The sequence below is a fragment of the Aotus nancymaae genome, unplaced genomic scaffold (genome assembly GCF_030222135.1).
Source record: "Aotus nancymaae isolate 86718 unplaced genomic scaffold, 86718_ANA_hifiasm-v0.15.2.pri h1tg000014l, whole genome shotgun sequence".
Lineage (NCBI taxonomy): Eukaryota > Metazoa > Chordata > Mammalia > Primates > Aotidae > Aotus > Aotus nancymaae.
In genome coordinates, this window is record NW_026988425.1 from 121,993,924 (window position 1) to 122,012,482 (window position 18,559).

Below are 18,559 nucleotides of genomic sequence, written 5' to 3' on the forward strand. Positions count from 1 at the left end.
TGAAATTACCTCCTCTTTGTTTCCCCGCAGTCAATCAGCTACCTCCACTCCCTATAAAACCCCACGCCCCAAGAAGAGAAGCGCGACTTCTCCGGCCCCTCCTGTTGGACCGTAGAACCTCGCCCAGGAGCTGATTAAATTTCTTTATTCCAATAACTGGCCTCAGTTGCCTCATTTAAATCTCAGTTGCTTCATTCAAACCTTACACTCGGGAGGCTGAGGCAGGAGAATCGCTTGAACCCAGGATGCGGAGGTGGCAGTGAGCTGAGATTGTGCCACTGCCCTCCAGTCTGGGTGACAAAGTGAGACTCCATCTCACACAAAAAAAACTCTTAACAATTCAGCAACGAAAAGACAAACCAATTTAAAAATGAACAAAGGGTCTAAATAGACATTTATCCAAAGAAGATGTGAAAATAGCCAATCAGTACATGAAAAGATTCTCAACATCGTTAATCATTATGGAAATGTGAAGCAAAACCACAATAGATACCACTTCACACCCAACATAATGGATAACAGAAAGACAGATGGAAAATGGCAAGTGGTGGTAAGGATACGGAGAATTGGAGCCCTCATATATTGAAGGTGGGACTGGAACATGCTGCGGGCAGTTTTGAAAATAGTTTGGCAGTTTCTCAACATTTTAAATGTGCAATTACCATATGGCCCAGCAGTTCCACTCCTAAATATATACACAAGAGAGCTGAGGGCAGATGTTCACAGAAAAACTTGCACACGAATGGTCACAGTAGCATTATTCCTAATAGCCAAAAACTGAGAAAACCCAGACACCCATCAGCTGATGAATGAATGAACAAATGTGGTCTATTCATGCAGTGGAATATTATGCAGCAATAGTGAGGAGATAATAGCATTACTAGCCGGTATGCATTAATACTTAATAGTATTAAGAGTAAATGCTAATATATGCTACAACATGAGTAAATCTTGAAAACATGCTGAGCGAAAGAATTAAGTCACAAAAACCGTATTGTATTATTCTACTTATATGACATGTTCAGAGAAGGCCAACTGTAGAGATGGAAAGTAGATTAGTAGTTGTCAGGGACCCGGAAGGAGGAAGTGGGAACTGACTGGTATAGGGCATCTTTGCAGGGTGGTAAAAACGTTTTAAAATTAGAAAGTGGTGATAGTTACACAACTACGTGAATATACTCAAACCCACTGAATTGTACACTTCTAAATGGTGACTTTTCTGATATGTGAATCATGTCTCAATAAAACTGTTACCTTTTCAATGTGGCCAGTGTATTCATCTTTTATTACTTCTGGGTTGTGAGCCACAGTTAAAGGATTATATACTCGCAGGCTAAAAAGGAATTTGCTTGTGTCTTTTTCTAATGCTCACATCAGTTTATTTTTTTTACATTATATCTCTAATTTTTTTTGGAATTACCTTGGTGTTTCACGTGAGGAATGGATCTGATCCTGTCTTTTCCATGTGGCTCTCCAGTTGTACAAACACCACTGATTAACACGCTCCTCTTTGTGGGGCCTTTCTCACCAGCCCTGACTCCTGCCCTGGCGCACTCTTTCCTCTGACGGAGACAGCATTCAATCCTAGCACACGTTTCCATGGAAATGGTATCAAATTGCTTGTCAGACTTTCAGTTAGATCCACTTTTTATCATGGTAATCATGCCCATCAATGGTTTTTATAGTGATTAACCAGACAATTAACTCTACTGCCTGCAGGTTTTAAGACTGCATCATAAAGCTTACATCTAAAAAAAAAAAAAAAACAAAACAAAAAACTTACATCTTACTTGGGAACATTACTGGCCATTCCTTATGCCTTTAAACTAGATCTTTTAACAAAATCTATTAGCCAAAATTGACTCCAAGGCCACTCATGTGAATGTTGGCTAATCTCATTAAGCAGCATTTTTATTTATTTATTTTATAGCTTGATTGAGGTATAATTGACAAAAATTGTACATATTTAATGTATACAATGTAATGATTTGATATACATAAATGTTCCAAAATGATTAGCACAATCAAGTTAATGAACACAACTACCATTTCGCATAATTACTTTTGTGTTCCTCTATATGTAAACAACACTTAAGATCCACTCTTTTAATAAATTTCAGGTATACAACTTAATATTATTAACTATATAGTCAACAGGCTGTACATTAGATTCCCAGAGCTTACTCATCTTATAACTAAAAGTTTGCACCCTTTGACCAACACCTCCCTACTTCTCCCATGCTCTTGGCAACCACCATTCACTCTCTGCTTCTTTATTCTGACTTTTTAAGATTCCACATATAAGTGAGGTCATAGAGCATTTGTCTTCTGTGTCTGGCTTATTTTACTTAGCATAATGCTGACCAGGTTCACCCATGTTGCAAATGACAGGATTTACTTCTTTTTAAAGGATGAATGGTATTCCATTGTGTATGTATGTACATAAGCCACATTTTCTCTGTCCATTCATCTGTAAAAGGACACTGGTTGTTTCTATATCTTGGTTATTGTGAATAACGCTACATACAGTTAATATGGAGTTACAGATACCTCTTCAAGATACTGATTTCCTTTCCTTTGGACAAATACCCAGTAATGGGATTTCTGGATCACATGGTAGTTCTGTTTTTGTAATTTTTTGAGGAACCTTCATACTTTTTCCCATAATGACTGCTACTTTACATTCCCAGCAACAGTGTATGAGTGGTGCCCTTTCTCCTTGTCAACATGTGTTATCCTTGTCTTTCTTATAATAGTCCTCCTAACAGGTGTGAAGTAATAACTCACGGTTTTAATTTGCATTTCCCTGATGATTACAGATGCCAACAACCTTTTCCTATATCTTTGGTCATTTGTATGTCTTCTTTAGAAAAATGTTTACTCAGGTCCTTTGCCCATTTTTAAAATCAAGTTACTTACTTTTTTATATTTATATATTTATATTTATATAATATATATTTATTATATTTTTATATTTATATAATATATAATTTATATTTATATAATATACAATTTTTAAATATATTTTTATATTATATATTTTTATATTTATATAATATATAATTTTATATAATTATATAATTTATATAATTTAATATAATTCATATAATATATAATTTTATATATTTATATAATATATAATTATATTTATAATCCATATTAAGCCGTATGGGTTCCTCATATGTTTTGAATATTAACACCTTATCAGATATATGGTTTGCTAATGTTTTCTCTCGTTTCATGAGTTGCCTTTTCATTTTCTTGATTGTTTCCTTTCCTGTGGTTTTTAGTTTGATGTAATCCTACTTTTTATTTGCGCTTTGGTTGCCTGTACTTTCAGTGTCGTATCGGAAAAATCATTGCCAAGACTAATGTCAGGGAGCCTTTTTCCTATGTTTTCTCTTAGGAGTTTTACCGTTTCTTATGTTTCAAGTCTTTAATTTATTTCTAGTTAATTTCTGTGCGTAGTGTAAGATATGGGTTCGATTTCATTATCTTGCATGTAGATATCCAGTTTTTTCAACACTATTTATTGAAAAGACCATTCTTTCTCTATTGTGTATTTTAGGCATCTGTCTCAAAGATTAGTTATTTGTATATGCATGGATTTATTTCTGGACTCTCCCTTCTATTTCATTGGTCTATGTCTCTCTTTTTACATATAGACCAATGCATAAAATTAGAACCATACTGTTTTGATTATAATTTGTAATATAGTTTGAAATCAGGAAGTGTGATGCTTCTAGCTGTGTTCTTTCTCAAGATTGCTTTGGCTACTTGGGGGTCTTATGTGGTTCCATACAAATTTTAAGTTTTTTTTTTCTATTTTTGTGAAAAATGCCACTGGAATTTTAATAGAAATTGCATTGAGTCTGTGGATCACGTTGGGTAGTATGGACATTTTAACAATATTAATGCTTCCAATCCATGGACATGGGATATCTTTCCATTTATTTGTGTCTTTTTCAACTTCTTTCATCAATGTCTTACAGTTTTTAGTGTATAGATCTTTCTGCTCCTTGGTTAGATTTACTCCCAAGTATTTTTTGTAGCTATTGTAAATGGGATTGTTTTCTTAATTTCTTTCTCTAAAAGCTCGTTGTTGGTGTATAGAACTGCAACTGATTTTTTATATGTTGATTTTGTGCCCTGCAACTTTACTGAATTTATTTATTCTAGTAGTTTTCTGGTGGAGTCTTCAGATTTTCTGCATATAAGATCATGTCATCTGCAAACAGACCATTTGGCTTCTTCCTTTCTTATTTGGATGGCTTTTATTTCTTTTTCTTGCCTAATTTCTCTGGCTAGGACTAGTACCATATTGAATAGAAGTAGCAAGAGTTCACATCCTTGCCTTGTTTCTGATCTTGGAGAAAATACTTTCAGCTTTTCACCATTAAGCATGATTATAGCTGTGGGCTTGTGATATATGGCCTTTATGATGTTGAAGTACATTCCTTCTACACCTAACTTGTTGAGAGTTTTTATTTTGAAAGGATGTTGAATTTGTCTAATGCTTTTTCTGAATTTATTAAGATTGTTATATGATTTTATCCTTAGTTCTGTTAATGTGGTGTATCGTGTCTGTTGATTTCCATCTTTTGAACCATCCTTGCTTCCCAGAAATAAATTGTATTTAATCATGGGGTATGATCCTTTTAATGTGCTGTTGAAATCAGTTTGCCAGTATTCTCTTGAGGATTTTTGCACCTAAGTTCAGCAGGGATATTGGCCTGTAATTTTCTTTGCTTATAATGTTTTTATCTGGCTTTGATAGGAGGTATTGCTAGTTTTGTGAAACCAGTTTGCAAGTCTTTATTCTCTTCAATATTTGGAAGAGTTTAGGAAGGACTGGCATTCATTCTTCTTTAAATGTCTGGCAGAATTCACCTGTGAAGCCATCTAGTTCTGGGCTTGTTATTGTTAGGAGGTCTTTGATTACTTCCTCAGTCGCCTTACTCATTATTGGCCTGTTCAGATTCTCTCTGTGTGACTTATTTTTGATAGGTAGTATGTTTCTAGGAATTTGTGTTTTTCTTCTAGGTTATCTAATTTGTTAGTGTATAATTGTTTACAGTAGTTTCATAATACATTGTAGTTCTATGATATCAATAATACATTGTAGTTCTATGATATCAATTGTAATGCCTCCTCTTTCATTTATATACTTATTTATTTGAGTTCTCTTTCTTTTTTTATTTAGTCTAGCTAACAATTTGTCAATTTTGTATTTTTTTTTCAAAAAAAAGAAACAACTCTTACTTTCACTGATCTTTTCTATTGTCTATGTAGTCTCCATTTATTTCTGCTCTAATATTTGTTTTCTTCTAACTTTGGGCTTAGTTTGCTCTTCTTTTAGTTCCTTAAAGTATACAGTTAGTTTGTCTAACTGAGATCTTTCTTTTTGCTTAATGTAGGCATTTCTGGCTATAAACTTTCATCTCAGAACTGCTTTTGCTGTATCCCATAAGTTTTGGTATTTTGAGTTTCCTTTTCCATTTGTCTCAAGATATCTTTTGATTTTTTTAAAATTTCTTCTATGATCCATGGGTTGCTCAGGAGTGTGTGGTTTAATTTCCACATATGTATGGATTTTTCAGTTTTCTTCTTGTTACTGATTTCTAGGGTTTTTTGTTTGTTTGTTTGTTTTTGTTTTTTTTGAGATGGAGTCTCGCTGTGTCACCCAGGCTGGAGTGCAATGACACAACTTGGCTCACTGCAACCTCTGCCTCCCGGGTTCAAGTGATTCTCTTGCCTCAGCCTCCTGAGTAGCTGGGACTACAGGCACCCGCTACCATGCCCAGTTGATTTTTGTATTTTTAGTAGAGACGGGGTTTCGCCATGTTGGCCAGGCTGGTCTCAAACTCCTGACCTCAGGTGATCTGCCCGTCTTGGCCTCCCAAAGTGCTGGGGCTTTCTAGTTTTATACTATTATGATCAAAAAAGAGACTTGATACTATTTCCATCATCTTAACTGTGTTAAGACTTGTTTTGTGGCCCAACATGTGCCATTTCCTGGAGAATGTTCCACATATGCTTGACGAACATTATATTCTCTTGCTGTTGAAGGCATTGTTCTGTATATGTCAGTTAGGTCTATTTTGTCTATAGTGTTATTCAAATTCACTATTTTCTTATTAATTTTCTGTCTGAATGATCTAGCCATTGTTGAAAGTGAGGTATTAAAGTCCCCTACTATTATTGTAGTGCTATCTATTTCTGCCTTTAGTTCTATTAATATTTGCTTTACATATTTATGTGCTCCAATGTTAGGTACATATATGTTTAAAATTATTACACCCTTTTAATGAATTGACCCCTTTATCATTGTATAGTGACTTTCTTTGTCTCTTCTGACAGATTTTGACTAAAATCCTATTTAGCTCTTTTGGTTACCATTTGCATGAAATAGATTTTTTTATTCCTTTACTTTCCATCTATATGTATCATTCATTCATTCATTTATTTATTCATTTATTTGATGGAGTTTTGCTCTTGTTGCCCAGGCTGTAGTGCAGCGGTGCAATCTCGGCTTACTGCAGCCTCTGCCTCCTGGGTTCAAGCGATTCTCCTGCTTCAAGCTCCTGAGTAGCTGGGATTACAGGCACCCGCCACCATGTCCAGCTGACTTTTGTATTTTTGGTAGAGATGGGGTTTCACCATCTTGGCTAGTCTAGTTTCGAATTCCTGACTTCAGGTGATCCCCCCACCTTGGCTCCCAGAAAGCTGGGATTACAGTTGTGAGCCACCGTGCCCGGCCCATCTATGTGTATCTTTAAAGCAAAAGTGAATCTCTTACAGGTAGCATGTTGTTGGTTCTTGGGTTTTTTAAAATCTGTTCAGCTACTGTGTATCTTTTGATTGGAAAACTCAATTCATTACATTTAAAGTCATCATTGATAAGTAAGGACATACTTTGTGCCAATTTGTTAATTCTTTTCTGATTGTTCTGTAGTTTGTTGTTTTTGAGATGGAATCTTGCTCTGTCACCCAGGCTGGAGTACAATAGTACGATCTCTGCTCATTGCAACCTCTGCCTCTGGTTCAAGTGATTCTCCTGACTCAGTCTCCTGAGTAGCTGGGATTATAGGCGTGCACCATCACACCTGGCTAATTTTTGTGTTTCTAATAGAGACGGGATTTCGCCATGTTGGCCAGGCTGATCTCAAACTCCTGACCTCAAGTGGTCTGCCTGCCTCAGCCTCCCAAAGTCTGGTCCTGGGATTACAGGCGTGAGCCCCTGTGCCGGGCCTGTTCTATAGTTCTTTTGTTCTTTTCATTCTCTCTTCATATCTTCCTTTTTAATTTGTTGTTTTTCTGTAGTGTATTAAGCAGCATTTTTAAATAAGGGAACTATCAGAGTAAACAATTGGGGCTCTTCATTTTGGCAAGTAGCATGTGTACTGACTGTTGAGCTTCAGGTGTGTGCTGGCAGCATGCAGAATCTGGCTGTGTCCACTGGCATGTGCTGTCCTGTCTGGAGTCGATGTTCAGGTGTTTTGGGAACGTGTGTACCTCTGCTCCCCAGCCAGCTCAGCAAGGGTGCTAAAGCAAGGCTTTTGTTTTCCACTTTTTGGACTCATTAACATTTGACCCATAGCTAAGTAAATAAGATTCCGAAACCCACTAACTTGTTCATTTGAATTGGCATGATTCATCTCAGATGCCTGAGGAATAAGATAGGAAACCCATACTTCCATTTTGAGGCAGGGGCCAAATTTCTAACTTAACTTCAAAAAACAATAATCGTAGCTAGTATTTATCTGGAGCCCGTCAGGGTCGGGCAGTGTTCTAAGCACTTCTCATACCTTCATCCACTTGATCCTCACAATCACCCCCCTGAAGTAGGTGCTACCATCCTCTCCAGTTCTGTGGCAGAGAAGAGGCAGCAGAGGTGACTGAAATGTGCCAGGGCCTGAAGGTGGGCCCAGGAAGCACAGCAGGCTCAGCATGGTGGTGCCACTTCTCCGTTTCTCTCCCGGGCTCTCTGCGCTCTGGGGCTTCCTTCCCTGCCAGCGTTTTAGAGCCGTGTATTTCTGGGCAGTGTGTATGACTAATGTCTCAGATACTTTTATGACTTGGAAAGTCCCCAAATATTATCTTGCAAGAGTATACATTTTGACCTGATATGAACCTTACAATGGTGCTGAAGAGACCACAGTTTTAGATTTTAGGGCGGGGTTCGAGGGGGATGTGGAGCTGAGTGGCCAAAAAAAAAAAAAAAAAAAAAAAAATTCATTCTTGGAAGGGAAAATCTAGAAGTGCCTGAAGGCATCACTCTCCACCTTTTACTGGGAGAACCCTGTGCCCCTGTGGCCATACCATGACTGTAGATAGGCAAAATTATAGACGACTCCTTACTAATATGTGGAGAGCTCTGGGCGGTGGACAAATTGAAGTGGAGAGGCTTTCAATACACAGACTAGATAGGCATCCATGGCAGTGAATAAGCTGAACCCAGTCCAGGACCCAGGTCAGACCACGTGCAGACAGAGAAAGGAGAAGGCAACCCAGTGGGAAATTCTGCAAGTCCTTTCTGGGGTGCACCCCTGCACTGGGCTGGAAGGACAGGAGAATTTTGAGACACGTAGAAGGTGTAAGGGCTCCTTCCAGATAAGGGAGACACAGGAACAAAAGCTAAGGGATCCTGGGTCCATAGAGGAAATGGGAGTGCAGTCTGGCTGCCTCACAGGCACCTGGAGCAGCGAGGAAGGGGCCAGGCCTCCTGGAAGTCACCCCCATTGGTGTGCTTGCCACCTCTATTTGTGTATATATTTTTTATGTGTATGCATTGTGCAATATCTTTTAAATAAACCATTTTCTTTTACAAGAAGATGATAATATTCAGACATCTTAAATACTTGCAAAACACCATGCTATGTCAAAGAGCATAGCTGGGACTTGAAACCAAGTCTTCCAACTTACAGAGTACAGCTCTTTCTGCGACTGCGCGTTTTAACACAGTACTCAGCAGATGACATGACTGGCAAATTCTCGGTGCCTCATCCTAAACGTTCCTTCCAGATTGAGGCACTTTCTTCCTTTCCTTGCACCCACCTTTGTTAGGAGGAAAATAAATCCAGTTAGAAAATGTACTCCATTAACCTGAAAAGTACAGGTGTGTTTTTAAATACACCAATGTTCTTGTTATAGCAATAATGGAGAAATGGCTGGAAAATAGAGAAAAGGGTTCTGACAAGTTCCTCTAAATTCCACCGCATAAGAAAAACTAATGTTATCATTTTAGCGGCTTCCTTTTTGTCAGTTTTCCTGTTTGTATAGTTCCAGTGTCTGTACATGTTATAATTGTCATAATCACTATTCTTTGCTATATGAAGCAGTGCTGCAATCAGCATCTATATGGCATGTTGCTTTTTTTTTTTTTCTCATAGTACTTTTTAAATGTGTAGAACTATTCCTTTGGAATCAGTTTCCCAGAAGCAACATGGCAACGTCAAAAGGTGTCCTGATCCTGCAGTATTTATAATCACAATCATCTTCCCCAAAATCGGAGTGGGACTGACTCTGTATGTGTGTGTGTGTGTTTATCTTCAAATTGTACCATTTTCTGTAGTGTCCCTGAGTATTAAATACATGAACTGTCCTCTTTCTGTGATTTTTAATTTTCCGGAAGATGGTTCTTCTTTCTTTACCAGGTCAGTTTTTGTCAGTTGGCTCTCCCAAGTCCTTCAAGCATCCCATTTTGGGTAAAGGGCATGGTTTCTGTTATAGTTGTTTAAAAGTAACTCTGGAAATCCTGTAGCAGCACACTTGAGCTCTTCCTGTGTGTCTCAGCAAGCTGTGTCCCCAGGGTCTAGCTCAGCACACAGGAAATACTAAATATTTGTAAAATGAGTGAGCAATAAATAAACAAATTTTTGGAAGAGGAACAAAATCTAGGAAAGAATTCATCTTCATAGCTCTGTATTTCTGTGTTTCTCTTCTTCTGCAGCAGAAAATTCATGGAGGGATTGGTTTCCATTTCCTCTGTTTTTTCCATCGACTGAGACGGGTCATCTCATGTGGTAGTTCCCACGTTTTCGCCATGCATGTTAGGTGCTGAATAAGAGTCTCATGTTTGGCTGCTGTCTTTGTCCGTTTTCTGTTGCTTTAACTGGATACCAGAGACTGGGTAATTTATAAAGAAAATGAATTTGTTTCTTACCATTCTGGAAGCTGAGAAGTCCATGGTCGAGGGGCTGCAACTGGTGAGGGCTTCTTGCTGGTGGGGTCTCTCTACAGAGTTTGGCACTGGGCATCACATGGCGAGGGGGCTGTGTGCTGGCTCAGGTTCCTCTTCTTCTTCTTATAGAGCCAGTCTCATTACAGGGTCCCCACCCTGATGACCTTATCTAATCTTGATTATGTCCCCAGGGCCCCAACTCCTAATACCATTACAATGGGGATTAAGTTTCTACATGAATTTTGGAGGGGACATTAAAACCATAGCACTTGGGAACACACAATGTAGGAAGCAGGGGGCGAGCTTTGATGGCAGGTGCTGGGGGTCCAAATCTCAGCTCAGCTGTTGGGAGCTGGGTGGGGGCAGTTTCTCTAACCACCCATGGCACTGGTCACCTTATGGTGAGTGGTGATGAGAAGGTTCCCAGCCCTCTATTGGTGTTAGGGGGAGGTCAGATGCACACAGGACATTTTCTACAACATCCGGCAGGACTCAATAAATGGCACCAATGACCAGTACATGAAATGTTGTTATAAACCATTTTATTTTATCGTTTAAAATCTGGGACACCTGTGCCAATTATTGTTCCATGATACTTTCTTGCTCTCCATCCTTTTCTCTAGAGCAACTGAGTTAAGACTGGGTATATCTAAGAGCAAGTAGTTAAACAGTTGCTTCAGTATAGATAATACTACTGAAGAACTGGTTCACTAAGCTGGGGGAAACATAGTTAACATTTTGCTGGACATTCTTTCCCTTGTTTTTTTTTTTTTTTTTTGAGACAGAGTCTCACTCTGTCACCCAGGCTGAAGTGCTGTGGTGCAATCTCAGCCCACTGAAAGCTCCAACTGCCTTGTTCAAGCAATTCTCCTACCTCAGCCTCCCGAGTAACTGGGATTACAGGCGCACACTGCCACGCCCAGCTAATTTTTATATTTTCAGCAGAGGCAGGGTTCACTGTGTTGGCCAGGATGGTCTTGATCTCCTGACCTCCTGATTTGCCTGCCTTGGACTCCCAAAGTGCTGGGACTACAGGCGTGAGCCACCGTGCCCAGCCCATAATTCATCTTTTAATATTTTTTTCTTAATTTCAACAGCAATACAAGTTCAGTGCAAAAAAAAAAAGAAAGAAAAGAAAAGAGAGAGAGATCGAAAAACACAAAAAAACAAAATTATTTTAAAAACTCCAGACTGGGAGTGGTGGCTCACGCCTGTAATCCCAGCACCTTGGGAGGCCAAGGCAGGCAGATCACATGAGGTCAGGAGTTTGAGACTATCCTGACCAATGTGATGAAACCTTGTCTCTACTAAAAATACAAAAATCAGCTGGGCATGGTGGCAGAGTCTGTAATTCCAGTTACTTGGGAGGCTGAGGCACGAGAATTGCTTGAACTTGGGAGGCAGAGGTTGAAGTGAGCCAAGATGGTGCCATTGCACTCCAGCCTGGCTGACAGAGTGAGACCCTGTCTAATAAATAAATAAATAAATAAATAAATAAATAAATAAATAAATAAAACTCCAGTCATTTCGTCTACTGAAGGGGACACTCACTGTCATTTATGTGTGCCCTTCAGGTCTTCTTTCTAAACAGAGACAGAGGGAGGCAAAAAGAGAGTCAGGTTTAGGTTTTACAAACAAAAATCGTAGACTGCATGTATTATCTATACTCATAGACTCATGAGGAACCTTTTTTCAAGGCATTTTAATCACAAATAATCTGAGCACCTAGAATAAATTCTTTCACTGCGCATATGTTTAAGTGGTGTCCATCTGTGTTCTGTTTTTCCTGTGATGTGTTGCAGCCTGTGTCCTATATTCTGCTTTTAGCTGATATCTGATGAGTATTTTTTCGCACTTCTCCTTAGTCTTCATTGTCCTTGGTTCCAGTGGTTGCCTCCCAGCCGCTCATTCCAAAGCAGCAGCAGGTACAGACTTAGAAAGCCGAGTAGCGGCGACTCTGTGGGCCCGGGGTCAGGACTCGCGGCTTCCACTCCAGCTGTTCATTGCCAGCGCTGTTGTTCTGTGAACTCATGTCACTGGCTTGGCCTTGTTCCTCTGTAAAATGGCAACAGAGTCACCTCCTACCTAGCGCTTCTGTGAACATTCAGTTAAGTGACATGCATCCAGTCCCCAGGCCTGTGCTGGCCCCTGGGCACCGCTCTGCTCGACTCCACTCCCTCATTCTTGGCCCGGGCCACTTGTCTGAAGAGCTGCTGTCACCTCGGCTATGGCAGAGACCCCTGCAGAAGTCCTGGCTCAGGAGGGGTCTTTTAGTGTCTGCGATGTCATTTCTGCAGGAAAATGCCTAGAAGAGAAAACCATGGGTGAACGGGCCAACCTCCCACTTTTGTAATGTAGTACAGGCCTCTTGCTTTCTGAAATGACCATCCAGTTGGCAGGCCTCCCACGATGGCAAGTGGACCAGAGAATGCACCCATTTTCCCACACTCAGGCCAGCGAGGAATGTTAGAAGCAATGTTTTACTGTGTCAGGTGGAACTAACATGGCATCTTGTGATTAATTATATTTTTATTACTAAAGCAAATAGCACTTTTCCATGCAATTCTCCCCTGTGGGACCAGCCTGTCTGTATGTATAACCACCCGTCTCCCTTTTATTAACAAAAATTCCTAGTGATTTGGTGAAGATATCCACAAAATAGGAATCTGTGCCGTGAAGCCTTTCTACAAGGAGAAACGCTGGCCTCTGAGCCAGAGCTGTTAGTGAGAGCCCGCAGAGCCTGGCCCTGGCCTCTGCTTTCCTGTCTGATGTGGGTGGAGGGCCCGGGTGACGGGTGTGATGGCCCTGAGCACCCGCCATCTGGAGAGGAATTACCACCTCGGATCGCCCCAGGGCTGGGTGACCTCCCTCCTCTGCACACCCACAACCTCCACGTCTTTCCCGAAGAAATCAAGGGTTGGATTTCACCGTAACGTGACCCAGAGATGAAAACGGCTGCTGAGGCTAAAACGCTAGAGGGATATCTGGCAAAGAAAGAAGCATCCTTCCAGAGGAAGGCTGGCAAAGCTAGGGCGACAGAAGGCGAGCCCCCAAAGTGCCAGGAGGGTGTCACCTCCCAGGAGGGCCTGCCCCCTTTCCGTGGTGCTTTGGCCACATGACGACTCAGTGGCACAGGAAGGTCGTTAAACAGCTATGACCAGGTCAGTAGCATCTTCAAGTTTACGTTTGTTTCTTGTGCAATGAGCCGTGGGTTGGTAGGTCATTCTTTACTTTTTGCTGCTCTATTGACGGAGGCAAATGCAATTTAAAAAATGTCATGGATATGCAAATAAAACAGCAGTGTCTTTTCTAAGATTTACAGAGGATGTAAATCTTTGAATTGACAAACAGCATTTGCCTTTTATTCTAAATGTTTTCCTTGGTGGGAGGAGAGAAATACACACACACACGAGGCCAACATATTAGGACTTACAGAATTAAAGCCATTTTTTTTTCATTTCATTTTCTCTATTGTCCTGGATTTGTAGGAAAAAAAAACAGTAGCGAGAGAATTTTATTTCAATTATTGGGACAGAAGAGATGACTTAACAATTATTGTTCTGCAACAAAAGATAAGACTGTCTCCTTGGAACCTAAGGACAGACAGAACCAGGATGGACAGACGAGGGCAATCTCTTTTGAGGTGTGCCTGCAGAACAGTGAGCTGCCTGCTCAGGGACACGCTTTTCACAGCCAGCATTACTCTGTCACATTCATGGAATTCTGTTTTATTACTCTTTCAGAATACTGAAAAAGAAAAATAATTTCTGATAGTTTTTCTGTAATTAGAATACTTTGTTTTTTTCTGAAACATTCATTATGCAGTGATGTTCAAAGATTGAGTTACTGGCAGCTGAAATCATTTCTCCTTGAAATGGCTGACTGTGAAACACACAGTGTCACTGAAGGTATTTCTTTAAAAAGAGATTATTAAATTGAAAGCAATTATCAAGAACTAAATTGTGTTCAAGTCCTATAGGTTTTTAAATATTTTATGTTTTTCCTAACCAAATACTTCTTTACATAGGAACTTTAATGTACCATCCATGGCCAGCACACTGAAATACCAGCATACAGTGAAGACTGACACTTATCAGCAACCAGAAATGTGTTCAGTTACTAGCTCAGAGATTATTGTAAATGTTTCTTGTCATCTTGAGTAGCTCCACATGTGCTGATTCCATAACCTTAGCTATTCACTGCATTTATAATCTCATCTTCCCTTAGCAGTTCCTGCTTCTAATGACTGCCTTTGAAAACCAAACTAGTGGCCGGGTGCAGTGGCTCACACCTGTAATCCCAGCACTTTGGGGGGCCAAGGCGGGTGGATCACAAGGTCAAGAGATCGAGACCATCCTGGCCAACATGGTGAAACCCTGTCTCTACTAAAAATATAAAAATTAGCTGGGTATGGTGGTCAGTGCCTGTAGTCCCAGTTACCTACTTGGATAGGCTGAGGCAGGAGAATCACTTGAACCCAGGAGGCAGAGGTTGCAGTGAGCCGAAATTGCACCACTGCACTCCAGCCTGGGGACAGAGTGAGACTCCGTCTCAAAAAAAGAAAGAAAAAGAAAGGAAAGATCAAACTAGCAACACTAATCAAACCTGAAAAAAAAAAAAGTTTCCCTGGTGCTCTTCATTTATCCTCCTCCTTTACTGAAATACTTAATTGGAAAGTATTAACTTTGCATTAAAAGCAAGTGAGATGCCTGGAAATTTGGAAATTTTTATTGCTGTATATGAAAAGAATGACACAAATTATAATTTGGAGAACAAAAAGGATTTTTTAAATTTAAAACTGCACCCTAGCAATGTTCTATCATTTTCCTACTAGCTCTAGCTACTTACTTGGGACATTCATGTGTTATCGAAATAGAATGTTTGCCGCATTTTATTTTTTAATATGAATTTAAATCTTTATGAGGAAAATATTAGAACTGAGATATTTTACTGTATAACAATATAATCATGGATAATAGTTGATGAATAAGCACAAATAACTGAATTATCTCAAATAGTATAAATGCATTTCCTACATTTTAATTTAAGTCAAAAGTTGCCAATTCTCAAATACAAAACAATAGTATTTTGGAGAAAAAAATGGTTAAATAAATATTATCTCTAGGAAAAGGTGCCTGTGACAGTGAGGAGGGACTTTTATATTTATTTCTGAACTATTTAATTTTTTTCAGTGAGAATGTGTTTTTTTTTTTTATTACTTGCATAGTTTCTTTAAAGTTTTCAATGAAGTAGTTCTATATTCCCATTACATAGGACTTAGGAAATAAAGAAAAATCTCTTCTAGTTCTGTCATGAATTCCCCCATGGCGCATGCGTAATACTCATTATGGTCAAAGTATTTTGGACTTTTTTCTTGCAATTTAAATAAATGTTAACTCTTCTCTGTATAATTTCAGGAAATTAAGTGAGATTAGCTGATTAAATGAAATGCGTATGCATTAACTGATGCTTTTTCCTAATGTCCATTCAACAATTTGATGGGACCAGATCCACAGCCCACAGGGTCAGTGAGAGTAGATACAGTGTCATTCTTGCAACTTAAGAAAGTCAGATTCGAAACAGACACCACAACATTTTTATAATGTAAAGAGTACTGAGCAGGTTCTAGATTCTTATTACATCATTTACTCCACACACAAGGCATGATCTAAAAATCAAGTTAAATCACTTTTGTAATCTCCTGGGCACCTTATGTCCTCCGTACATCTTAAGTTCCACCTTCACAATGTTCCTTCACTTGGGCTTAAAGCTTTCGCTGTTTGCATGTGTGTTCCCAACATGGACAGAAGAAGCTACTTCCTACCTGCTTGTGCATTCACACGTACACATGCCTGCACATCTGTTTTACTGGTTAAGTGGGTATTTGCTTAATTCTGAAAGACGAGCAATGGCATAATTAAGTGCCCCCATCTGAGGTATGACTGCAGTTGAATCTACCCCTTCTGGGCCCTGCTAATGGCCTTTCTCCCTCTGGCCTGCTCGCAGATGTCTCAGGGGCTCTGTCTATAAATAATTAATGGTGACTGTTAATGCGTATTGGGAAGTGAAGCTGCCTTACTCACGCGTGTAACTGCTTACACGCCAAGCCTTTTCCTGATTCCTCTTTCCAAAAGCAAACAGCCAAGACACAGTAATCTCCATCAGACACAGCAATTCTGTGCTGGCATCTCAGGAATGATACAGATGATGTGTGATGGTCATCCATTTACTTGGATTTTCAGAATGGTTGTCCCTGAAATGGAGCAAGTCATGGCTTAGCATGGGTTGTAAAGACCCTGGACTGGTATTAGGGTCTTTGCTCTGTAAGCAGCTTGCCTTTGCCTTTCTACAGAGCAGGATTTTTCAGCTTTGGTGGCATGAGCTTATACTGTGTGTCATATGGCAAGTCATGCATTTAGAGTGTAGACATTAGGACTCACTTTTTGCCGAACATCTTGTTATGAAAAATTTCAAACATGTACTAAAGATGAAAGAATTGAGGCATGTATATTCATATACCTACCACTCAGATAGCACCTTAACACCTTCCAAAATTTCTCTCTTACCTTTCTATCCACCTATCCACTCATCTTTAATGTATTTCAAAGCATATTGCAAACATCTATACACTTCACTCTTAAATACTGTAGCATGCATAGTATGGACTACGGTTCAATATTGTTTGTAGTTTTTTGGGTAAAAAATATATAAAAAGTAAAATATACATATATGGACTGCTTGCTAAGTTTTGACAAATACAGCAACTGTGTAATGAAAACTCCAGTGAGATATAGAACCATCAGACTGATGTCCTTATAGCCCATCCCCGGTAAACCTCAGTGTCTGCCCTCTGCCCATGATTCCCTCTTCTGATTTTTTACTATAGCTTAGAGCAGCATATAAATAGAATCATTTTTGTGCAAGGTTTCTTTCACTCAGCATTATTTTTTTTGAGATTGCTATCTATCTTTTCGTAGACCGATCAGTCCTTCCTTTTTGTTGAGTAGTTATTGTACCACCATTTGCTTGTTCATTTTCCTGTGGATGGACACCTGGGCTGTTTACAGTTTGGAAATATCATGAATGAGGCTGCTATGAACGTTCTTGGATACATTTTTGGACATACTTCTCTTGGGTAGCTAAGAATGGAATTGCTGGGTCATAGGGTAGGTATACATTTAGTTTTATAAGAAACCACCAGACCTGTTTCCAAGTGGTTGGACCATTTTGCACTTTAACCAATAAGGTATGAACATTCTGGTTGCTCCATTTCCTCACCTAGTTATGTTGGTCTTACAATTTTAGCCATTCTGGTGAGAGCATAGTGGTGTCTCATTGTGATTTTAATTTGCATTTCCCTGATGACTAAAACATTGAGCTTTTTGATTATTTTTTTTGTTGTTCAAATCTTTGCCCGCTTCCTTCCTTCCTACCTGCCTGCCTTCTTTCTCTCTTTCTCTCTCTCTCTCTTTTTTTTGTTTTTTTGAGACAGGCTCTCACTCAGTCACCGAGGCCACTGGAGTGCTAGGGTGCAATCACAGCTCACTGCAGCCTTCACCTCCTGGGCTCAAGCCATTCTCCCACCTCTCAGCCTCCTCAGTAGCTGGGACTACAGGTGTGCACCACCATGCCTGGCAAATTTTTAATTTTCTTTTTATAGAGACGAGGTCTACATGTTGCCCAGGCTGATCTCAAACTCCTAGGCTCAATGGATCCACCCACCTTGGCCTCTCAGGGAGGGCGAGAGGCCGCCTTCCTTTACCTCGGCTTCTTCTGCACCCAGCGCGTGCTCGGCCTATCACGCCACTCAGTAAATGAACGGCGCGTTTATTCAATGGCCTGGCTGCTGCATCGTGGCCTCCCGCAAGGCTGGCCTCTCCTCCCGAGTGGCACCAGGTGCTCAGATGACCTGGAGCATCCCAGTGCTCCAGTGAAGCAGCGCGACCTGAGACCGGTGTTTCCGGGAATTGTCCCTGGTGGTTACGCAGCGCGTTTGTGCAAGGGCAGGTCTGGAGTGAGGGCTGCTGGTTCTAAATCCCACGCCCTTCGTGCGGTTTTCTAGGCAGGGAGGGAAGGCGACTAGATCGCCACACCCCCAGGAGTTGGCCTGTCTTTCTCCCATCACTAGATACTCTGTCCCCTGCGGGCACAGCAGCCAGCAGAGCAGTTCGGCTGGGACCTCCAGCGCTGTCGCCAAAGCCCCCGCTCCTCCGCTGCGGTCGGCGAAGTCGGCCCGGCAGCTCCCCCGCAAGCAGGCAGCTGTCCCCGTGCCCTGGAAGGGCTCCAGGTGGCGGTCTCGCTGCAGAAGCCTCCGAGCCGCTCGCCGCCAGTCGCCTTCGCACCAGCCCCGGGAAGGCTCTGATGCGGACAGGGAGG

The 18,559-nt window shown here is 40.4% G+C and overlaps 1 protein-coding gene across 3 annotated transcripts in view; it reads left to right on the top strand.

The window, feature by feature from the left end:
• Positions 1-18,559, top strand: part of LRRK1 (leucine rich repeat kinase 1) — a 137,608-nt gene that overhangs the window by 26,014 nt on the left and 93,035 nt on the right. The window lies entirely within an intron of this gene.